The sequence below is a fragment of the Aethalodelphis obliquidens genome, unplaced genomic scaffold (genome assembly GCF_003676395.1).
Source record: "Aethalodelphis obliquidens isolate GAN/ISIS:26980383/991018 unplaced genomic scaffold, ASM367639v1 scaffold44, whole genome shotgun sequence".
NCBI classification, from domain to species: Eukaryota; Metazoa; Chordata; class Mammalia; order Artiodactyla; family Delphinidae; genus Aethalodelphis; species Aethalodelphis obliquidens.
This window is the reverse complement of record NW_020837988.1, coordinates 10,436,196-10,461,309: the sequence shown is the minus strand read 5'-3', so window position 1 is coordinate 10,461,309 and position 25,114 is coordinate 10,436,196.

Below are 25,114 nucleotides of genomic sequence, written 5' to 3'. Positions count from 1 at the left end.
CGGAAGGCCCAGCCGACGGAAAGCTCACAGTGTGGATGGGCCACGGGCTCACCGCAGCACAGAGAGGCCACAGGAAGTAGTGCAGACGTCAGAAACCAGGGTCCATGGCCCAGCTCTGCCTTTTTCTAGCTGTGTGACCTCAGACAAGTTACCTCACCTCTCTGAGTCCTGGTCTCCTCCACTGTAAGATGAGCTTAAAAATACTGAGTCCCTGGGCTTCCCTGGTGGCGTAGTGGTTGAGAATCTGTCTGCCAATTCAGGGGACACGGGTTCGAGCCCTGGTCTGGGAAGATCCCACATGCCGTGGAGCAACTAAGCCCGTGTGCCGCAACTACTGAGCCTGCGCTCTAGAGCCCGTGCTCCGCAACAAGAGAAGCCACGCAGTGAGAGGCCCACGCACCGCAACGAAGAGTAGGCCCCGCTCGCTGCAACTAGAGAAAAAAGCCCGTGTGCAGCAACAAAGACCCAACACAGCTTAAAATAAATAAATTCATTAAAAAAAAAAAAGAATCCACCTGCCAATACAGGGGGCATGGGTTCGAGCCATGGTCCGGGAAGATCCCACATGCCATGGAGCAACTAAGCCTGTGAGCCACAACTACTGAGCCTGTGCTCTGGAGCCACAAGCCACAACTACTGAACCTACGTGCCACAACTACGGAAGCCCGTGCGCCTACAGCCCATGCTCTGCACGCAACAAGAGAAGCCACCACAATGAGAAGCCCGCGCACCGCAACGAAGAGTAGCCCCCGCTCGCCGCAACTAGAGAAAGCCTGCACACAGCGAAGAAGACCCAATGCAGCCAAAAATAAATATATTAAATAAATTAAAAAAAAAAAAAGTGAGACTTTACTTCCAAAAAAAAAAAAAAATACTGAGTCCCAGAGTCCATGCAGGCCTCTAGGAGATAAACACTACATGCAAAGTGCTTGGGATGTAGTCTGTACTTAAAAAGTGGCGGCTGTTGTTATCCTATTCTTCTTCTATTATTAATAGAACTAATATTAATATCATTACTATTACTGTCCAGTCTTAATATCTCTAATCCTAAGACTAGATCTGTCCCCAGGGCCATCCCTCAGTTGTTTAGTCTCCTCCCCCTTCCACACACCTAACCCTGATGACTTAGGATATTTCAAGCTATTTCTCATGAATATGAAAGGTTTTGCCCCCAAATCTCTTCTGACTTTGCAAAAGCTCCCAGGGCCCTCCGTGCTTCATCCTCAAACTGGTCCACTTGCTCTGTGACCATGGGTGCTCCCTCCCCAGTTTTGGTGACCTCTGGCGTGGCCTTCACTAATGCCTGGGGCCTGGTGTCCTCTGCAGTCAGCAGGGACCCAGAGAAGGACTGGCATGGGAGAGGGTACTCTGGGCTCTGTCCCGGACCTCTTACATCATGGCAAGGCCCAGCCAGGCAGGAGGAGGCAGCGGGAGGGGGCTCAGGGAGAGGCCAAGGAAAGAGAAATCTCAGCCCTTCGAGGTCAGCCTGTCTATTTTTACATCCCTTCCCAAACGGGGCCAGGACGGCAGGCCTGCGGCCATCACTCAGCACGAATGTAATCCCCAGGGAATCAGGTGTCTTTGGAAATGGGACCCAGGCTGGGGATGCTCAGAGGCCCTCAGTCCCCCATGGGGGCCTGAACCGAGGGAGATCCTGGCCTCTGGAGTCAGACAGCCTGGCCTGAACTGAGAATGGGGCAGGGGCTCCACCTCTCCAGGACCTGGCATCCCTTCTGTGAAATGGACATCACGCCTCCTGGCCTGTGTTGAAGGGGTGGAGCTGCGGGAGAGCTTCTGGGTGGGATCTGCTGGGAAGCAGGCCGAGCAGGCCAATGGCTGCGGGCCTTCTGGAAAGGACTTGCCCTAGGGAAGGCCCTGTCCTCTGGGGAGGGCCCTCTGAGGCCGTGGGTCAGGGGTCAGCACACTGATTTGCTCAGAACAGCGAAGGCCACAAGGCCTGACCAGTGAGGGTCAGGGAGCTTCAGGGAGCTGGGTGGAGGTCTCCCGGACCCACCTTTGGGAATAAGGGGCTGATTTCCACAGACGGCCCGAGCTCTCAGCCCCCTGTGGGAGGTTCCCTCACTCAGTGGAAGAGAGGGCCTCAGCCAAGGGCACATCCTTCCCAGAGCAGCGGGCATCCAATGACCAGAGAGGCCCTGCCTGCTCCGCCCAGCTCCGACAGCCCTGGGCCCAGGTGAGTCTGCCTCAGGACTCCTCAAAGCTCCACCCTTTCCTGCTCCGACTCCCTCCTCAGGTGAGATCCCCAGCTGCCACACCTGCTGACCCCAAGCGTCCCACTCAGAGTCTGCTCCCCAGGGAGCCCAGCCTGCGAATGAGCCACTCAGCCTTGCACTGCAGGCTGGGCAGCTGGGAGGTCCTGAGAAGACCCCACACAGATGCCTGCCTCAGGTTCCCAACAACAAATCCACCTCCAAGACTTCTGTAATGGGTTGAATTTGTCCCCCCAAAATTCCTGTCTACTCAGAACCTCAGAAGAGGAGGACACAGGATCCTTGCACGTGTCATTAGTTAAGGATGTCAGGATGACAACCTCCTGGATTTGGGTTGGGCCCTAAACCTAATGACTTAGATGAAGAGGAGAGACACAGAGAGACACGCAGGGGAGGCTGAGGGAGACGGAGGCAGAGATTGGGGTGATACACTGAAGAGAAAGGGAACACCGAGGGTTGCCACGCCCCCCAGAAGCCAGGGTTCTCCCTCAGGGCCTCCAGAAGGAACCAGCACTGCTGACTGTTAGCGAATAAATTTCTGTTGTAAGCCTCTCGGTTTGTGGTAGTTTGTTACAGTGACCATACGAAGCTAACACAATTTCAAAGGCAAAATTGTCTAAAGACACAGAGATGGCTATCCGCCCCGTACAAGCTGCCTTTTCCCGCAGGTGCTGTGGTGCTGTTTCATCCCAAAGGTACTTTGGCATCTCAGCAGAAGAGAAATGAGATGGGATTTAAGTTACAGGAATAACTTCCTTGCCTCTGTTAAGGAGCATTTGTTGGAGGGGAACTGGCGTGGAAGAGGGGACACAATTACAGGGTGACCCACCACCCTGTTTTGGCACTGAAAGTCCCGCACCCCAAGAAACCTCAGTCCTGGGAGAGGTGCACAGCCAGCCAGCCTGACGGCCCAGAGGCCTTTGCAGTCCATCAGGTAAGATAAGGAGGCCGGAAAGGAGGGAGCAGGTTCTGGGGGTGTTTGGGGAGAATCGGTGGGTCTGAGAGGCATGAGGACAGGAGAAGCCAAGGCTGAGGGGGGCCCATTCTTGGGAAGACATCATTTGGGACACATAGGCTGAAGTCCGGGTCAGCTGTCAGGGCTGGAACTGCCGTGCAGCCCTGCCGGACTGGCTAGGAGGCTGATGTTGGAAACAGAAGTCGAGAGGCCAGGACACCGAGGGCCCTTGCTCCAACCACATGGGGAAACACCCTGGAGCCTTAAGAGTTGTGGGCGATGCTGGCAGGGGTGGTGAGAACCCTGAGACTGTGGGACCAGAAGCCAGACACGGTGGGCAAGGCCAGCAGGTGCAGAGAGCAAAACCGCAGCTTGTTCTCCCTGTTAAGTTGCACAGCAAGTGAGAGAAGGACTCAAAAGCAGCAGAGCAATACAAAGAGGAGAAAGGGTCACGTCACACGGAGAAACCTGGTAAGAATGACCTCAGCCCAGTGGGCAAGGTCGGCATCAGCAGTGATGGTCAGACGCCCTTGACGTGCCATGATGAGCGAGGACTTTCACCTCTGCAGTCTTCCTCCCCCAAACCCACTACCCAGTCCAGTCCCGAGAACAACTTCAGATTCATCCCAGTGGCGGGCATTCTGCAAAGTACCTGAGCAGCGTTCCCCCAAAGTGCCAAGGTCATCCAAACAAGGAAAGTTTGAGCAACTCACAGCCAAAAGGGGCCCGAAGAGACATGACCAATAATGTAACGTGGCTTCCTGGATGGGATCCTGGATAAGATAAAGGACATTAAGGAAAAACTAAGGAAATCTAAAGAAAGCATGGGCTTTAGCTAGTAATAATATGTCAATATTAGTTTGTTAATTGTAACAAATGTGCCATCCTTGTGAAAGGTATTAACAATAGGAGAAACAAGGGGTGGGGTGTATGGGAACTCTGCACTGTCTTTGAAACTTTTCCTGTAAGTCTAAAACCATTCTAACATTAAAAGTTTATTTTAAAAAAAGGAAAGGAGCAACATTCAAAGGGTACAGATAATCAGATTACAAAAGAAGAAATACAAATGGGTGAATAAACATATGGAAAAATCCTCCACCTTTCTGATAACTAAATAAAAGTAAACACAGCAATGAGATATTTTTGCCTTATCCTATGGGCAAAGATGAAAACTCCGATTATACCAAATGCTGGTGGAGGAGTATTGAAAACAGGCATGTGTTGCTGAGGGTGAAGAAATTGGTAATTTGTCCCAACTGTATATATACAGGGGGGAAAGATGGTAATTTGTTTGTGTCTTATAATATTCACATCTTCATACACTGTGAACCAGCAGTTCTACTTCTAGAAACTTAGCCTCCAGAAACATTGGAGTGAAAACATTTGCTCAAAGGCACAAAGATATTTGAAGCAGTATTATTTGTAAGAGTGAAAACTGAGAAAAATGTGTATGAGTAGAATATTGATTAAATATATTTTGATACATTTAATGGAATTTTATGCATCCACTTTAAAGAATTATGTACATTTTTTACAGAATATATGAAGTATATTCACATATAGAAAGTTTTCAAAGACAGATGATTAAATTATAAGGCAAGTTGTAAAACATTTACATGACTACACACACATACACAGGTGTACATAGGCACAAACAGGGCTGGTTTCATGGAGAACTACTTCTGCAGCCATGCAGGGCCCCGTGCTCGGAGGGACCTGTGCTTGGCTTAAGGGTCTTAATAATTTTATTTTTGGACTTGTGTTTTGTAAGTGAAGTCTTTGGGATGATGGAGTGTGCACAGAACCAGATACTTGGATACACACCCCCTTGCATATGACGTTGGCAATGGCCCACGAGCGTGGAGTTCTGTAGACCCTGCTCTGAGGGAGTTCGGTGAAATTGAGCGTGAGAACAAGGCAAGTGCATTATGCCTACAACCGGGTAAGAGGGAACACCGATGGCTCTCAAAGGCCACGCCTTCTGTTCGAACCAGAACTTACTTTGAATACAGAAAGAATGCAATGCAGTTCTAAGAAATAGAATGACCAGGAAACCCTATCATATCCTTTCTGACCTGTGTTACTTCCTTGTATCAGCCAACCATTCACGCTGAAATGATGATGTGAAAGGCAAGGGGAAAATAGGGCACCCCGTTGCTCCTTTTCCTCCCAGTCCTTCCCTGCTCATCTGCGTCCCTGAGCCCCTTTTTCTCACCCATCACAGGGGACAGTACTGGTCAGGTGTAAAGCAGTCAGCTCTCGGGTGCGCAGAGCCCTGATGAACCACTATTCTGTTGGATTTTCTATCGGTCTTGGTCAAATGCAATAGTGCTGGATTCAGGGCTGGGCTCTGTGTCCTAGCCACCCTGGGGAGGGCATCACTTTCTTACAGAAGGCGGTGAGGAGAGAAGCAGCTCGGGCAGGCAGTGATGGGGGTGGCATCCACGCAGGGCCTCGGAGAGCTTCCCTCCCACAGACCCTCCTTAGGAAGTGACTTGGATATGCTCAGCCCAGTGAAGGAGCGCCAAGGAGTAACAGGGCTTCCTCCAGCAGGTACACAGGGAATCACCACACGACCCAGCAATTCCACTCGCAGGTATGTACCCAAAAGAACTGAATACAGGGACTTGAATGAATACTTGTATACACACGCTCATAGCAGCTTAACTCACATCGCCAAAAGGTGAAAACAACCCAACTGTCCATCAACAGCTGCATGGAGAAACAAAATGTGGTCCATCCACACAATGGAATAGTATTCAGGCTTAAAAAGGAAGCTCTGATCCAACCCGGATGGAACACTGAAAACATGATGCTGAGTGAAGGAAGCCAGACGCAGAAGCCACATAGGGCGTAATTCTATTTCTATGGAACATCCAGAATGGGCAGAGCCCCTGGAGGCAAAAGTAGAGCAGTGGTTTCCAGAAGCTGGAAGAGCAGATGAATGGGGAGTAATGACTTAGTGGGGTCAGAGTTTCTTTCCGGGGTGAAAAAAGTTCTGGAACTAAATAGAGGGGATGATTGCACAACATTGTGAGTGTACTGAATACCACTGAATTGTAAACTTTAAGACGATTCATTTTCTGTTATGTGAATTTCACCTCACACCTCACACCTTAGAAAAAAGGGGCAGTAGTGCTAACTAGCAGTAGGGCTGGTGGTGGTGGTGGTGCTAGTAGTATTGTAATAGTAGTAGTATTATAATACTAGTAGTGCTAGTACTATTAGCAGCGGTAGTAGTACTAGTAGTATTGGCAGTGTTAGTAGTATCGGTAGTACTAGTTAGTAGTAGGAATAGTGGGGCCTGGACTCCTTGGTTCCACCCCAGGTGAGGCACGAAGGGAGGTCATTCCCAGGAAGCCAGCTGAGCAGCGGCGCCCGCCGGCAACCCTCCAGGCTAGAGCAGGGGCAAGGACTCCAGAGGGTCTTCTCACGTAATAGAGGCATTTCAGAGACTTTATCTATTATTGACAAGTTGGAAGAACCCCAGAATGAGATAGAGGCAGGCAGTGCCAGCAACAGGGAAGACAGAGCCCCAAGGAGAACACCAAAGCCGTAATCACTGTATGCCGCTCAGCTGTGCACTGAATTTTTATATACAGTCATAATAATATAACTGTTATTGATCTTCCACTTTTAGCACCAACCTGTAAAGAAAGCATCGACCATAAGTGGTTACAGGGTAGATGACCGACATCAGCAGCCTTGGCAATGCCCAAGAAGCAGAGCTGTGGAGGGATGTGTGCAGGGAGGGGAGTCCCGAAGGGCAGGGCAGGAATTCTAATATCCTCAACCTTCCCAGAGGGAAGTCGAGACATGCTGGGACAGTGTCGTCTGTGGCTCCAGAAATGGGGTGGGACAAAGTGACATGGGTAACAGGTGAGCTAAAAGCAGTGGTCCACCTATATTGGAAAAACTGGGTGGAATTGGGTTTAATCCTCAACCATCACAGCAGGCAGCCAACAGAATGTCTCAACATGAATTAAGAGATAAGATGTAAGTGGTGATTTATTCCAGTTCCATGGCCTTAAGTAGCATCTTTGTACATCAACTCCTAATTTATACCTTTAATTTGTACCAAAACACCATCCCAACTCCAGTCAACCACATCCAACAATAAAGCTGACATTCCTACTAGGCCAACGAGGAAGCAACCCAAACTCAACACATCCAAAACTGAACACTCAGTCTTTCCCATACGTGCTTCACCTACAAGCTTCTCCATCTTGACTTTGTCAATGCCATCCTGCCAGTTGGTCAGGTAAATAAAGCTTGGAGTATCCTTGACTCCCTTTCTTTCACTCCCCATCCATCAACAAGCCCTGTAGTCTTTGCCTTCAGCATTGACCCAGAACTTGGCCACTTCTCACTCCCCTCCATTATCCATGACTGCCTGCATCCTGCCTAGAATACTGACCAGTCTCCTGGCCCAGGGGTCCCCAGCCCCTGGGCCACGGACCCGTACCAGTCTGTGGGCCTGTTAGGAACCGGGCCGCACAGAAGGAGGTGAGCAGTGGGCCAGCGAGTGAAGCTTCATCTGCTGTTCCCCATCACTCCCCATACCTCACATTAGTGCCTGAGCTATCCTCACCAACCCCCACCCCTGTCCGTGGAAAAATTGTCTTCCATGAAACCAGTCCCTGGTGTCAAAAATGTTGGGGACCGCTGTCCTAGCCAGTCTTCCTGCTTCTGTCCTTACCTGCCCCAGAGCTTATCCTCAACAGAGAAGCCAGAGCACTCCTCTGAAAACCCAGATCAGCTCATGCTCAGAATCCAGCAATAGCTCCTTTAACTCAGGGGGGAAAAAAAAAAGGTTGAAGTCCTTACAATTGCCTACAAGGCCTAGGTGCTGGAGCACCCCTCCCCATCCTCTCTCTGACCTCATCTCTGACCCTCTCCCCCAGCCCCTGCTCCAGCTCACCTACCTCCTTGCTGATCCTTGAACACACCATGTACACTTCCACCTCAGGGCCTTTGCACTGGCTGATTCCTCTGCCTGGGGCATTTTCGGGTAGTGTCCACCTTACATGTTCATGATGTTTGTTGTCTGTCTGCCCCTGCTGGAATTATATTCACTCCAGGATGAGGGGAGCCCCATCAGTCACCTGCAGGGCAGAGATCTTTGTCTTGTTCAGAGTTCCACAAGGGCCTCGAGCAGTGCCCGGCATGCAGTAGGCCCTTCATAAGTATTTGTCAAGTTATTGACCAGTGTGCCAACTGAAGTTATGAAAGAGCTAAGGGCCCTCACAGTGATTGCCTCCAGAGAATGGGCTCAAAAGAGTGGAAGGGATGAAGGAGGAACCGTTGTCATCATAAGCCTTCTGCACCATGTTTAAAAATCTGTGCATATGTATTACTTTGATTTTAAAGTTTGTTTTTAAAAACAAACAAATAAATGAGCTGGCTTGGCCCTATGCATTTCGCCTTCAAGAAATAGTCTTCCTGGGCTTGTTAAAACACCATGGGGAAAACTTCCCACAAAAATACCCAGGACCAGATGGCTTCACAGGTTAAATATGCTAAACATTGAAGAAATAAGTAATACCAATTGTACACAAGCTTTGTCAGAAAACTGAAGAGGAGAACACTTGCCAGTTCATTCTATGAGACCTGTGTTAGTCTGACACAAAAATCAGACAAAGACGTTACAAGAAAAAAAAAAACAACAAAAAAAACAACCAATATCCCTCATAAACAAGGTGCAAAAGAGCTAAACAAAATTTTAGCAAATCTAATCCAATATATTAAAAGGATAATGCATCATGACCAAGGAGGAATCCCAGGAGCAAAGACGGGTCCGACATTTGAAAATCAATCAATGTAGTTCATTTTGAAAAACTAAAAAGAAAAACCATATGATTATCTCAAAATAGAGACAGAAAACATCATTTGACAATATCCAACATCCATTCATGACAAAAAAAATTCTTAGCAAACTAGGAAAAGAAGGGAACTTCCTCAATCTGGTAAAGGGCATCTATGAACCCCAGAGCTAACATCAAAATAAATGGTGAAAGACTAAAAGCTTTCCCCCTAAGATCAGAAACAAGACAACATCGTGTTGGAGGTTCTAGCCAGTGAAGTAGGGCAAAGGAAAAATAGCATTCCAATTGGAAAGGAAAAACAAAACTGTCTTTATTTGAGGACAGCATTAATCATCTATGTAGAAAATCTGACGGAATCTACAAAAAAAAAAAAAAACCTGCTAGAACTTATAAGTGAGTTTAGTAAGGTCGCAGGAGAAACATCTGTATATAAAAATCAACTGTATTCTATATAATAGTAACAATCAGAAATTTTAAAAGTTTAATATCATTTACAGTAGCACCAAAAATATGAAACACTTAGGGATAAATCTGACAAAAGATGTCTAAAAACCACAAGTCATTGTTGAGAGAAATTTAAAAGATCTAAGTCAATGGAGTTACTTTGTTCATAGCTTAGAAGACTCAATATCACTAAACTCTCCCTTCCCCCCAAATTATATACAGATCCAATGCAATCCCAATCAAAATCGCAGCAGGCTCTTTTTGGTAGAAATTGAGAAGCTGATTCTAAAATTCACATGAAAATATAAAAGGACCTAGAATAGCTGAAACAACTTTGAAAAAAAAAAAAACCACGAAGTTGAAGGGCTAACATTACCCAATATCAAGACTTATCATAAAGCTACAGTAATCAAGGCAGCACATTACTGTGAAGATGGACAAATAGATTGATGGAACAGAAACAGATGTTTACATCCCTGTACAACTGATTTTTTACAAAGGTGCAAAAGCAATTCAGTGAGGAGAGTAGTCTTTTCAACAAAGGAAACATTTGGACATCCATATGCAAAAAGAGCACTCCAATTCATACCACCCACCACTACAAAAAGCAACTCAAAATAGATCATTGACCTAAATGGAAAACCTAAAACGGTGAAACTTACAGAAAAAAAAAAAAGAGAGAGGGGAAAATTTTGTGATCTTGAGTTAGGCCAAGATGTCTTAGATACAATACCAAAATCCATAAAAGAAAAACTTAATCAATAGGAGTCATTAAAGTACAAAAGTTTTATTAGGAGTTACCTAGGGCTGGGGGTGGGGGTGACTGCTTATGCATATGAAACGATGAAAATGTTCTAAAGGTTCTGTCACTGTGGTGGTGTTTGCACATATCTGTGAATATCTAAACATCTCTGAGTTGTACACTTAAGTGACATTGCATGGTATGCGAAGTATATCTCAATAAAACTGTTATAATTTTTAAAAGAAAAAATTAAAACTTCCACTCTTTGAAGACTGTTAAGAGAATGGAAAGACACAGACAAGGGAAAAATATTTGTAAATCACGTATCCAATGAAGGATGTGTATGAAGAATATAGAAAGAACCCTCAATGCTCCATAATAAGAAAACAGACACCCCCCTTTCCCCGCCCCCCCAAAAAAATCCTCCCATGATTTAAACAGACACTTCATCAAAAAAGATATATGTATGGCAAATAAGCACATGAAAAGATGGTGAGCACTGTTAGTCATTAGAGAAATGCAAATTAAACCATAATCAGATACCATCACACACCTATTAGAATGACGAAAATTAAAGTCTGATGACATCGAGTGTTTGATGACGATGGTGAGAAACTAGACTTCCCAACACTGATGGCGAAAATGCAAAATGGCATAATTGCTTTGGGAAAGTTTGACAGTTTCTTAGAAAGTTAAAGATACCCTGTCAAATGACTGAGCCATTCCATTCCTAGGTAATGAAAGCATAAATCCATACAAAAACATGCACACAAATGTTCTTAGCAGCTTTATGTGTAATAACAAAAAACTGGAATCAACCCATCAACAGGTGAATGAGTAAAGAAATTGTGTCATTTCCGTGCACTGGAACACTGTTCAGCAATAAAAAGAAATGGGCTATTCATACACACAACAGCGTGAACAAATCTCAAAACTAGGCTGAGTGAAAGAAGCTGGACAAAAAAAGAGTATGTACTGTATGATTCCATTTATACAAAACTCTCCAAAATGGAAAAGAATCTGTGGTGACAGAGAGCAGATCAGGGGTTGCCTGGGGAAGGTCTGGGCAGGAGGAGGCAAGGAGCGGGGAGGGAGCAGAGATTGGGGGAGGCATCACGGATGTGTCCACTATCTTGAATGCATATGTCAGAACTTATCAAATTATACCCTTTAAATAGTAATGTGAGGTTTTGTATGCCAATTTTGCATCACCAAAGCTATTCTTAGAAAGTAATATATCTTCATTTTAACAAGTGAAACGATGCAAAGATAAATGAAAACAGAATCACTGTCCCCTCTTTTCCTCCATTCTCACTTCTCTAAGCTTTCCAGTATCAGGCAGTTTGGGATTTGGCCACAAGTTTCTCACATTCATACTGCAGTCTCCGGAGGTGGTGGGGATTATTACGGCCTGATAATATTAAGACAGGAATCATGCCTTACAGCTTCCACTTGTTGGGTCTTTCCCTCTTTACCAAATATCTGATGGGCATCTCCTTCCATCTGAACCAACACAGATTTAACTCACTCCTTTTCAGGGCTGCTCTATAAGCCATGGTGTGAATTTACCACAGTTTGCATAATCATTCCTCTAAAGATGCACATTTTAGCTGCTTCAGTGTTTTGTTTGTTTTGCTTTGGTTTTGCCGACCATCAACAATGCTGAAAAGCATTCTTTTATGTTTATTTTCATAGACTATTGTCTTTATTTCTCTAGAAGAGGCTCCCACAGTGGGATCATTGGGTCAGAAGGTATGTGAATTATTTTCTTCTTAGTAGATATTGCCAGATTATTTCCACCAGACATGTATGAGGTGTCTATGTCACCCACGTTTTTGCCTCAGTGGATCTTAGTGTTTGTATTAAATTTTTGCAACCTAAAGACTGAACAATATATCATTTTGAATTTTCCTATCAGTGAGGTGAAATGTTATTTCATTTTGCCCACTAGACACAATGTGGTCATTGTATCCATATCCTTCAATACTGTTTTCTTTTGTTGGGGTTTATATATGTTTTAAATTCAATTGACCATTTAAATCTTATTTTCTATGAGTTACCTGTTTATATCCTTTGTCTATTTTTCCGTTGGGTTGTTTAGATGTTTCTTATCAAATTGTATTAGCTTTTTGCATATTGAGGAAATTAAACATATGATACACACATACATGCATGTACATTACACACATGCAAGCGCAAAACATACACGTCACACATGTGCGCAACCATTGTATACACATGTATCACACAGCTACATGCATGCATCATACACCAGTATATACACATACCCCCACACATCATGTGTACGTGCATGCACACATATATACATAAATGTATGCACATGCACATATATACATATGCACACACGTGCATCTTATGTACATATACAGATGCGCATGCTCATACAATACGCACGTACGAATACATGCCTACATACACATATGTGCACACATACACATATATGCACATACATACACATGCATCTTATACACACACGTGCATCACATGCACACCATGCGGAGAAGGGTGGGTCCCAGGGCCCATTCCAGCAGGAGGATCCAGGGCCTGGACAGGGTGAGGCGGGGAGCCACAGGAAGGCAGGGGGCAGGCAGAGGGGCCGTGGGTGGACTAAGCAGCCACCCCAGCCCTTGGAAAGGGTTTTGAGGACCACTTGGCCCACTGTGACAGCCTCCACCACCTCTTGGCCCCCATATGGTGAGGCCCTGGGGCTCCTGCACCCCACACCCCAGCACCCCTGGCCACCTCACCTGGCTTCCACCCTCCCCACCCCCTGCCAAGAGGATGGTTGCAGCACCAGGTGAGCAAGCAAGGCTGGGCCCTTCGAGGAGCCTTGATGCAGACTTCTTCCCTGCCTGATGTCTCTTTGGGGTGTTTTGTGTGAGCAGTTTGTTTTTGTTGTTGTTGTTTTTGTTTTTGTTTTTGTTCTTTGCGGTACGCAGGCCTCTCACTGTTGTGGCCTCTCCCGTTGCTCAGCACAGGCTCCGGATGCGCAGGCTCAGTGGCCATGGCTCACGGGCCCAGCCGCTCCGCGGCATGTGGGATCTTCCTGGACCGGGGCACGAACCCGCGTCCCCTGCATCGGCAGGCGGACTCTCAACCACTGCGCCACCAGGGAAGCCCTGTGAGCAGTTTTTGACATGTTGAATGAGAAATTGCTTTTTTACCTCCTGCTCATGAGATTCCACTCTTAAGACTTTACTCGCAGAGGCTCTAGGCGTGGCGAGTGCTTCTCTCAGCCTGGCAGGTGCAGGTGATATCAGTTCGCAGCGCCTGGCAGAGCTGAGCCAGGGGGCTTCTGCAAGGATGTGAGCTCCTCTCGCCGCCACACTGCAGCTCCAGGGGCGACGTGGGGCAAGCAGGGGTCCTCAGGTGTGGGAACTGTTATGTGCCAGGATTCACGCCATCATATAACTCCTTCTGTGTTCTCAGACCTCCCAGCCCATCTAAAAAAAATATTTTAAGTGAGAAAGCTAAAGGGACCTAAGTAGGAGGGAGGTGTCCACACTTCACGGCAAATGTTAAAATGTTGACACCCATAGACAGATAAATTATGCATGTGTGTAGTAATACCCAGAGCAACCACTAGGAAAACCATACAAATAGATACATCCAAAATCACTATAAATATATCAAGATGGACCCTAATGTTCAAGTTATCCACAGAAAGGCAAGAGAAGAGGAACTGAGGAAGCAAACAGAAAATTAATAATAAAACAGCAGGCATAAAAAAAAAAAAGCAGGCATAAGTCCTAACATATTAATAGTTTGCCTTAATGTAAATTATTTAAATAACCCAATTAAAAGGAAGAAATTGGCAGAGTCTATTTTTTTTAATGACCCAACAATATGTTGTTTACAGGAAACTCACTTCAAATTCAACAAAGACATTTCACTGAAGAGGATCCACAAATAACAAATGAACACAGAAAAAGACCTTCAACATTGTGAGCCATGAGGCAAATGCAAATTCAGACCACAATGAGATGTCACTACACACCTAAAATAAAAAATACTGACCATACCACATGCTGGCAATGATGCAGAGACATTGGGTCACTCATGCACTGTGAGTGGGAATGCAAAATGAGACAGCCTCTCTGGAAAACAGATTGGCAGTTCCTTACAAAACCAAACATGCATTTACCATATGACTCAGCAATTACACTCTTCAGCACTTACCCCAGAGAAATGGAAGCTTATGTTCGCACAAAAACCTGTCCATGAATGTACATGACAGCCTATTCCTAATAGCCCAAAATTGGACCTTCAATGGGCAAATGGTTGAACAGTATATCCATGCCATGGAATACTACTCAGCGATAAAAAGAACTGTTGACACATACCACACCTTGGACTAATCTCCAGGGAATCCCAAAAGGTTACGTGGAATATGATCCCGTTTATAAAACATTCTTGAAATGACAAAATTACAGAAACGGAGAGCAGATTAGTGGCTCCTGGGGGTGGGGGTGGGGCCACTGGAGAGTGGAGGAGGGGGGTTGGGAATGGTTACAAAAAGGGCAACACAAGAGATCCTTGAGGTCAGGGAACTGTGCAGTATCTTGGCTGTGGTGGTGGATACATGAATCTACACAGGTGATAGAATTATTAAAACTAAACATACACACAGATGAGTACAAGTGAAACTGAGGAAACAGTAAGATGGGGGCATTATATCAATAGTGATATCTTGTTTGTGACATTGTGCTGTAGTTTTACAAGATGTTACCATTGGGGGACCCTGGGTAGACGTGCTACACGGGATCTCTCTGTGTTGCTGCTTATAAGAGCATGTGAATCTACAATTATCTCAACATAAAAAGGTCAATTAAAAAAAATAAATGAACAAAAATAAACAAAACCAAATGAAACTCCCTCTGGACAGCACTGACCTTCAGTCCTGCCTTGTGATTCCCCTACTCTCCCACCCCCATCGCTCCCTGCCACTCCCAGGTCGGTCCTGCTCCAGCCCCCAACGACTACAGTATGTCACTAAATTCAAGGTTATGGCTTATCCTGGATTCTCCCAAACAAAAAACCTGTCCTGGGTTTGGCTTGATTTGCAAGTGTTTTATTTGGAAAAGTGATCCCAGGGAGCAGAAGTGACGAGGAGTAAGGGTGAAACAGGAAAGGAGGCGACCCAGAGAGAGGATGCTTTATGGAGTTGCCAGCGCCATGGACAACGGTGCCCGGTCCTGGGGGCCCTACAGAGCACAGCGGGGAGAAGCATTTGTTTGTCGTAGATACCTTCTCGGTCAAGGGTGACCCTGAGGGGCATACTTGTGGGGTGCACATGTGTGGGTGCGTAAGGGGCTCCCTTGGGCTCCCCCACCTTGGGCAGATGAGAAGGGCCAGGATTGAAAGTCCAGGGAAAAGCTCATGTTCGCCTCTGGCCTCTGACCCTTCAGCCTCCCATGGTGCCCCTTGGAGCCTCAGCACGTGGCACATCTGGCAAGCTCCCCCCACAAGCCTGCCCCTCCTGGGCTTCTCTTCCCAGGAAAGCACTTCCATCCACTCAGATGCTCAGCACAGCCCAGGAGCCTCCCTGCACCCGGCCCTTCTTCAGAGACATCACTAGAGCTGACCTTCTGTCCACATCTGTCCTCCCACGCCTGTCCTTGTCCAACCACTGTCTCCTGGGGCTCTGACCAGCCTCCTTGCTTCTGCTCCTGGCCTTTACTCCATTCTGCCCACGCTAGCCAGAGCGGGGCTTTCTAACCTGCAGAGCCTGGGAGTGTCCTCCCACAGAGCCCCAGATGGTGTCTCTGGGCTTTAGAACAAAATGCAATTCCCTACCTCGGTCTCCGACTCCCACTACAGGTGGTCCTCCCCTCCAAACTGGCCAGGTACGCGGCCATCCTCCCCAGCTTCGGCCTCAGCCTGCAGGACATGCCAGCGCCATCCTGCATGCATCTGCTTAAGTGCCGCTTCCTCAGAGGGTCTTCTTGACCAGCCAACCCACCCAACAGGGCCCAACTGCAGTGGTCACAGGACAGGTCATGCTTAGTAATTACACATTTATCTGATTCAGACACTGGCAAAGTTAGCAAATAGTAAATGTTGATTGAATGCCTACCTGTGCTGGGCACTGAGTTGCGAACTGTCCCACACTTTCTGGCACCTTGTGCTTTCAGCCACTGCCCAGGAAGCATCCTTTCCGCCATGCAGTCTGAGAAAGCCAGAGCCAGGGAGGGTCAGAACCTTCTCCAATGAAGTAAGAAGATGATGGAACCCAGGTGTGTCCTGCTCCCAAGCCCCCATACAAGGGGCTAGAGCGACTGAATCCAGCCAAGAGAGAAGCGCTCAGAAGCCGAGCTGGCCCAACGTTGCCGAGCTGGAACAACAAGGCTGGGCTGGCTAGTAAGCATATGGCCTTACCTCCCAAGCTTTGAAGTTGGCCTTCTGTGCTGGAGAGCAGGGCAGAACTTGCCCTGGTGAGCCTGAGGTTGCCTCAGGCCAGGATGGGCAGTCCCCAGGGTGGGAAGCATGTAGGGGACAACACTTTGTGAGCGAGGAGGGACTGGGTGTCAGGGACAGCAGCCTCATAAGCCGGGTGTTTCCTGCAGCCACGTCCTGGCGTGAGCAGTTGTCTGGTGAGCCTTCCACCTATGGTCAAGCTCAAAGCCAATGACTTCTTTCCCCAGAGGCCACAGCTCCAGGGTCTGGGGGTAGGGGGTGGGGCCCACACTGCTGGTAAACTCCAGGGGCGGGAAGATGCGGAGCCCAGCTGAAGTCTCTGTAGAATCCATCCTGTGTCCCCCAGCACATGCCCACGCGCTCAGGCCACGCACCGCAGATAAAAGTCCACACAGAGATCAAAAGTCCCCATGCGCCTGGCCAGCACAGTGGAAGTGCACAGAGATTACCTAAAAAAAACCCAGGAGGCCAGCAGGGGCCTGGCAGATGCAATTCACTGAATCCATGCCTGTTGAAGGGTTGAGCTCCCAAAGTACATCAGTCAAGGACGAGGGTAGACAGTGGCTCTGGCTGCAGCACCGTGGCAAGCGCTACCCCAGGTCATGGGTCACAGCCCCATCGGGGAGGCGGTTATGGCATGTGTCCAGCATTGCCAAGCAAGAGTTGGGGTTTCTGTTACGGGTCTGTCTCTACACTCCATGTCTTCCAGACTCTGTGTCCCCCAAAGCACAGCAGCCAGGGCTTGGGGGTGCTTGGTGAAGGCTACCCTGATCCAGGACGTGTGGGGTGGGCATGTGTGTGTCCTGAGAGAAAGGAGAGGACCTCCAATCCACCCTAGGCCCCACATCACTCCAGGGTTTCCCAGGCATCTTTCTGCAAATCCAAGAAGAAAGGGTGTGTGGAGATTGTAGGCCACTAGGAAACTGTAGAGTCCTGGCCTGGGATCATCCGGGGTCATCTAGACTGCCCCCCACCCGTGTCTTCACAGCAGGATGGGGAATCTGTTCCTCTGAATCACAGTTCACTGCCCTGGATGCCATCAGGACCACCTGGGCAATTCTGTACAAAAAACCCCCCCAGATTCTGAAGCAGTTGGTCTGGTTGGGGCCCTGGCCTGATATTATTTTAAAGTGCCCTCATGCTTCTACTGTGCAGCCCAGGTGGAGACCCCACTCCAGTCACCAGGGCCATTGCAGCTCGAGCTACTGGTACCACGTTACCAATGTCTCAAAGGCCTCCATGTGCTCATCTGTAAAATGGGAACACGACACCTGCCTCATAGGGATGCGAAATGGGAAAACCCTGGCAGGTGTCTGGGCCTAAGCAGGGACCCCATAGTGAGTGCCCCCACTCCCCCCGCCCCGAAATTCCTTCCCCTGTGTGGTCCAAGTCCTGGGCTCCAAGGCAGCTGTGCTGTATGGGAGCTGGAACTGCCAGCCCTGAGTTCAAATCCTGTGATGCTGTTTTCCAGCTGTGTGACCCTGGGCAAAGACCAGAGGAGGCCCCAAATCTGAAGAGTTCCTAAAAATATGAAACTCACACCCCATCCCAGGCTTATTTAGTAAGGACTGTCTGGGAGAATGATCCTAGCTTTTTTTTTTTTATCCTAGCATTTTTATTTTATTTTAATTTATTTATTTTTGGCTGCATTGGGTCTTTGCTTCTGCACACGGGCCTTCTCTAGTTGTGGCGAGCTAGGGTTACTCTTCATTGTGGTCCCCATGCTTCTCATCGTGGTGGCTTCTCTTGTTGTGGAGCATGGGCTCTAGGCACGCGGGCTTCAGTAGTTGTGGCTCGCGGGCTCTAGAGTGCAGGCTCAGCAGTTGTGGCGCACGGGCTTAGTTGCTCCTTGGCATGTGGGATCTTCCCGGACCAGAGATCGAACCTGTGTCCCCTGCGTTGGCAGGTGGATTCTTAACCACTGCACCACCAGGGAAGTGCCCTATCATTTTAATTTTAACCAGAACACTAAGTACCAGAGACAGCCAGCCAGACACCCATGCTTGGGGTCCACCACATTAAAGCCAAGCCTTTGGTTTCCCCTCTGGGAAATGGGGTGATAACAATGAGCTCCCAGTACTAAATGAGACCAAAGGAGTGAAGGGGCCTCAAGGGTGAGAATGCAGAAACGGGCGGGGCCCAGAAGGTGCTGCCTCCTCACCTCCCCGGCTCACGATCCCTCTGGGGCTCTTTCTGCTGCCTCCAGGTGACCTTCAGTCACGCTTGGTGTCAGGGGCTGCTCGTGTCCCACCTTCCATTAGACGGCCTTCCTTTGGGTAACTCTCCTGGCCTCTGGCCTGCCTTCCCCTCCAGCAGGTGGTCTGGCTGGTGAGTTTGGAGGAAAGAGAGAAACACACTTGACTCAGCCTCCCCCTTCCCTCTGTGGAACTCACCAGCTGCACCCGGCACACAGGAGCCTCTGTTCCCCTGGGCCAGGAAAACAGGCACAGCCTCCAGGGCTGGACCAGATGCGGGGTTTATGGGGTCCGGAGCAAGTGAAAGTTTGGGGTTCTTGTTCAAAAATTATTAAAATTGCCAAGACAGGGACTTCCCTGGTGGTCCAGTGGGTAAGACTGCTCTCCCAATTCAGGGGGCCAGGGTTTGATCCCTGGTCAGGGAACTAGATCCTGCATGCCGCAACTAAGAAGTCCGCATGCCGCAACAAAGGTCCCGCGTGCTGCAACTAAGACCCGGCACAGCCAAAATAAATAAATTAAATAAATAATAAATAAATAAAATAAATATTTTTTAAAAATGCCAAGACAGCGATGGCAGAGCACTAAAACAGGGGTGGCAGGAGGGTGTCCGTCCCACTGGGCAGGTCCCCTGTGGTGAAGCAGCCCTGACCCAGGGGAGTGGCAGGGGTCCAGCTCAGCTAATGACACAGTGGGAAGAGAGCAGCCAGCAGACCAAGCCACCTTCTCGCACCCAGCGTGCCTCCCTCTGCCCTTCAGAGCCTGCCTCTCATGCTCTGTTCGTGAAATTTAAGTGGAACTAAGAGGAGCTGTTCATTGACCCACTTGAGACCCTGACAGTCTGCGAGAAGATCTGGCGAGGAAAAAAACACACTTGGGTCCTGTCTTCTAGATACATGTGGTCCAGGAGGCAAGGCCTTCACTTGATCCCACTCAAATCCCTCTTGCTGCACTGTCAACCCTCTCCTCTGGCCCAAGTGGTAGGCGAGGCTTTCTCATAGAGCCAGTAATAATACTTAATCCAGACCTTGGAGCTGAGCCCTCAGCGCCTTCCCAGAACAGCACAGCCGCACCTTCTACCCACTGCACATGCCCAGAGTATGGGCGCTGTCACCTTGATTCCTCCCCACCATCTCATCAACGAACCCTGCAGAAGGACCCACTCCCTGAACTTCTCTCCACCCCCTGCCCCAGGTTCCAGCCACCAGCCTCCCAGGCTGAGCTGTTGCAATGTTAGCCTAACCACCTCCCTTGCTTATCTTGCTAGAACATTTTCCGATAGAGCTCCAAGCACTGTGGCACACCCTGCAGGGGACAGACCTCAGTTTCAGAGCCCTGGATTAAAACCCCCCCGGCTGCTGCAGCTCCTCTGAGACATGTGGCCCTAGACCAAAGGGACCAGTCCCCCACGCCCCCCAGCCCAGGCTGACCCTCAGTCAGAGCTGGGCTATATGCCTACTTGGTTTCCAACCTGTTGATGGTTCCTCCCTGCCCTGTTCCTCCAGGCTGAGGCTGGCAGAGGGCCAAGGATGTGTGTGTGCCTGAGGGGCAGGCATGGGGCAGGGAGGGGTTGGCAGAGTTAGACCACTTCCATCTGCCTCTTTAGTAGTTGCTGGGAGAAGAGGAGGAGAGCCTGCCAGGCCAGGGTCCCATTGGGAGGTACCCACCCAGCCAGCCCTCCTCCCCAGAGATGCCCAATCCTCAAAATCAGGTGGGCATCTCCCTAAAGGAGGGAGGGAGGAAGGAGAATGGGCTGGTGGGTGGAGGTATAGAGGTAAGCCCCTCCCCACCCCCAGAGCGGGCCTACCAGGCAGGGTCTCACAGACAATCGCTTAATAAAAAGGCTATTCTGCCCCACACTGTACCCGCCTCTCTGCAGGTGACCCACAGGTACACCCATGTTTAAGAACCTTGGTGAGGACCAGAGAGGAAGAGGTGAGCACCAGGAGTCTGCCTGGTGGGGGCAGCAGGGTGAGGGGGTGCAGGGGGCCGGGGAAGAGTTGGGAGACAGAAAGACCAATTCCAGAGCCTTCCAAAGGCTTGCCCATCCCCCAAACCAGCACTTAATCCTCCATCTCTGCTACTTAACCTCTCCCACCAGGGGCCGGGCACTTCAACTCCATTTAAATAAGCCCTTGAGGGCTCAGAAGAAATTGTTGCCAGCAATTCAAAAGCCTTGAACCCTGAGGGCAGTCAGTGGCTTTCTGTCCAGCTGCCCCGGGGTTCCAGGCTGTCACCAGAGGCCTTTCCACAGCTCAGAGGCCCAAGCCTGCTATCCAGGGGAGGAGGCTCCCCCAGAAGGTTAGCATCAGTACCCCGAAGCCTGGTCTAGGTCTCTCAGGCACCCCTTGCTGTGCACCTGGTTAGCTTCCTTTAATTTTCTTTGGCCCAATCAAGGGGGACCCAAGTCGGGCATACCTGGACCCAAATGCCCTTCCTGGTTGAGAAACCCTGGCCAATTACTGAGCCTAATTACTTCCCTGGGCAATTACTTCCTTTTCTGCAAAACGGGCTTCAGAGCTCTTGTGAGGGTTAAATGAATGGTACCCGGGCCTGGTACCTGGAAGACAGTAAGGTACAAGGCCAAAGCAAAGAATCACCTGGAATCAGGAACAGTGTGAGCAGACTCAGTCTTCCAGGTGTGAACCAACTCTCCCTCCAGGATGCTTGAGGCCCCAGGGCCTGAAGCCACCCAGCACCTAGAATTTAAGGCTACCAAATAAGTTATAGAACACAGTTAAATCTGAATATCAGATACACAGCAAATCATTTTTTAGTTTAAGTATGTCCTGAAATTGCATGGGATGGTCACTGTTCATCCTAAATTGAAATTTAATTGGGTGTTCTCTATTTTCATTTGCAAATTCTGTCTATTTTATTTTTTAATTTTTTAGACCACGCCATGAGGCATGCAGGATCTTAGTTCCCTGACCAGGGGTCGAACACGTGCCCCCTGCATTGGGAGCACGGAGTCTTAACCACTGGACCGCCAGGGGGGTCCCAAAGTCTGTCCGTTTTAACTGAAGGCTATCCAGTAACAAGGGGTTTGGTTTTGGTTTTTTAAATTCCCTGATGAGAGGAGGCAAGATAAAGTTAAGTGAAAAGCTGGACACAGATCTATAAATACACTGTCATCATTACTTGTTTTTAAATTTTAATATATATTTGCATAGAGAGAGAGGAACCCAGGTACAGACACTGACCGAGCCTGAGATGGAGACAGAGGAGATGGACAGACACAGAAGAAAGGCTGGGAGGAAAGTCCCAATAGGTTAAGGGTGACTATCTCTGGACTGCAGGTTTCTCGCTTTCACTTTTTAAAATTTTCCAACATTTTTCAGTAAACAAGTGTTGCTTGATAAAAAAAATAAGTTTTAAGTCCATCACTTATGTGGAGAGTCTGTTAAAATCGCTATCGCATTGTTAACCGCTGAGTGAATAAAAGAAAGAAAAAATTCGCACGCCATCCTCTTACCCTGCTACATCCTAAACATCCTCATAAAAAATGCACAGCGCTTCCCCAGCCACAGGCACCGACGCACTTTATCCTGCTCTTGATGGGTCTGTGTCATGGGCACCAACAGCACATCAGGACTGGGCCCAGGCGCTGATGACCCCGCAGCCCACTGGGGGCAAAGGACTCACAGCTCCAGCCCCTCCTCCCCCCTCCTGCCTGTGCTTTTTGAGCCTTGCACTTTCTTTTGTTTTTATAGTTTTCAGTTTCCTCGATCACTGTCAACTGTCATTACTCACTGCCGTCTGCATGCCTGCCCCCAACAGCCATTCTCACTTCTGTGTTTTCCTTCCAAACCTCTGTGAACGCCGTGGTTGAGACTGTGTGTGAAGTTCAGGTAGGCAGGCTCAGAGTGAGACCACAGTTGCTCTCTTAAGAGAAAAGTGGGGGGCCGTGAGGGCACAACTTCATGAGTCCTTCTGGGCTTCCACAGACACTCAGGACAGTGGTAATGCTCCTTACCTCCGAGTTCTCTGTGCTGTTGGATTATTGCACTTTTCCAGAAGTATTTGCCTGATAAGTGGACATATTGAAAAGATTTCTAGGTCCCATCTCAGAGTCTACATTTTTTTTAGATGCATCAAAAATCCAAATCCCACTATGATGAAAGAACATGAACATACCCCATGGAGTTGGGGGTCCCAGACTTGAATGAAGGTCACAGGACATGGGATTTGAGGTGACCAAGGTGAGAAGATGTGTCAGTCAGGGTTCAGATGGAGAGAACAGAAGCCACTCTGGCTACGTTTGGCAGAAAACGAAACTAGGTGCTTACAAAAATCCTTGGAAGGACTGGAGAAACAGGCTATACCTTGGCTTCCTAAATGGGGCCCTGGACACCACCAAACTGGCCCACCAAGAGAGCCACTGCCCTCCCCATCAAGAAGGTGGGCGACCAAGAGGACAGCTGTGGAAACACAGGCTTAAGAACATCTGGAGTAATTGGAACACCTGCTGAACCCACACTAGCCCAAAACTAAGCAGCCCTCACTCTGCCTCTCAACACTCCCAGGGCTGGTGACCAGCCCCCGGAATGCTGCCCAGCACATTCACCACCAAACATGCCAAGAAAAAAAGCAGCAGTGTGGCCTTTCCATCGCTTCCCACTTCCAAATCCCCAAGAATGCATCTGACTGGCCAAAGTGAGCGGCGAAGAAGCCTTGGGAAGGCAACTTTTTGCCCTCCTCTCTGAGACAGTGGAAGGTGGCAGAATGGCTGCTGAGTACCAGCTGTACATCCTGCACAGAAGGTTTGGAGAAGGAGGCTTGGGCGACAACCGGACTGAGAGACAGAATTGACCATCTACCAGCCTAGGAAATGCCCTTCAGGAGGTACGGGTGGTGGCCCTGGGCTGCTGCTCAGAGCACCTGTGCCTGCTGCTGCCTCTACAATCCATTGCTGTGTGATCTTGCCTGGTTTCCATCCATCAGCAAACCAGGATCCAGAGGGCAGGGTGAGTCAGCTCAGAGTAAAGCCAGGCCACAGGGAGATACCACCCCATAGGTTAAATTTTGGGGAATTTGCTGGCTGGTAAACTTCATGATGGTAGCTTGAAATTGGCCACGTGGGAATATTTACATCACAGGAATTGGCAAATGATATAAATTGGGGGTTTTGTCCTCATCGCCCAGAACTGATTATTAAACATTTATCGGCGTGTCATTAACTTAGGCGATGAGGATGGGCGAAATTTCTAGGAGGCTGTGAGCTTGGTGGTTCTGCACCCTGACTGCATGTGAGGATCACCTGAGGAGCCTTTATCAAATCCCAAAGCCCAGACCCCACTGGAGATGAATTGAATCAGAAATTGGAGGAAGCAGAGGAAAAGGCTGTCAGCTAGAGAAGGTCGTGGGGTGACAGGAGGAGACTCTCAGAGCGGGTTAGCTTGCGAACAGAAATCCTTCTACTGGGAGGAGTGGTGATGCAGACAAGAGAGCAGGCAAAGGGCAAAGTCCTCAGAGGAGCGAGAAGGAATGAGATCCCAAGGCCTCGTGGCTGCAGAGCCAGGCAGGCTAGAGGGTGTGCAGAGAGGGTGCGGAGTTCCCGCCCGGGACACCCATTTCTCAAGGAGAGGACATTTTCAGCTAGGAAGCGCTTGGGGGCAGGAGTGTTGTTTTCAGGGTGATGCTGACTGACCCCTCTTCCAAGTTCACTTGTACACAAGGACCTGGGAGGCTCCAGAGTCCCTCGCAGGGAACAGAATGTGTAATAATCAGCGCAAGCAGGAAGGTCCACCTTCCAGTTCAACCCAAATGATGGGTCCTTGGGGGACGTCTTAAATTGCTTTATTGTTTTTGGAAAAAACAGTGCATGGTGGTTGTAAACTAAATTCAAAAGTGCAAAAGAGGAAAATAAAAATCACTAGACACCACTGCCCAGAAGTGATGACAAGGAGCGACCATCCCTCCAGGCACCTCCTCGTGTAAACACACACATGTATACAGTGCTACCTGCACTCCCCTCGGAGGTCAGTCTGATCCCTCTGTCAGCAGCCTGGGTCCCAAACAGGCAAGGAGAGGAGACGGGGAACAGGGTCCCTTCCAGCCCGACCCAGTGGCACCAGGCTCTTGGCCCCTTGGACTCTAGCCAGGCCAGGCCATGTGCCAGGACCTGCCTCGTCCACTCCGTCTGGAGGTTGCAGGCCTTTGCATGGGCAGTGTAGTGTGTATAGATTCCAGCACAGCCCAGCTCCCCTGCTGAGCAGCCATTCTCCCCTTAATCTCCTGGTGACCCTGACTACAACCCCATCTCCCCCCAGACACCCTGCAGA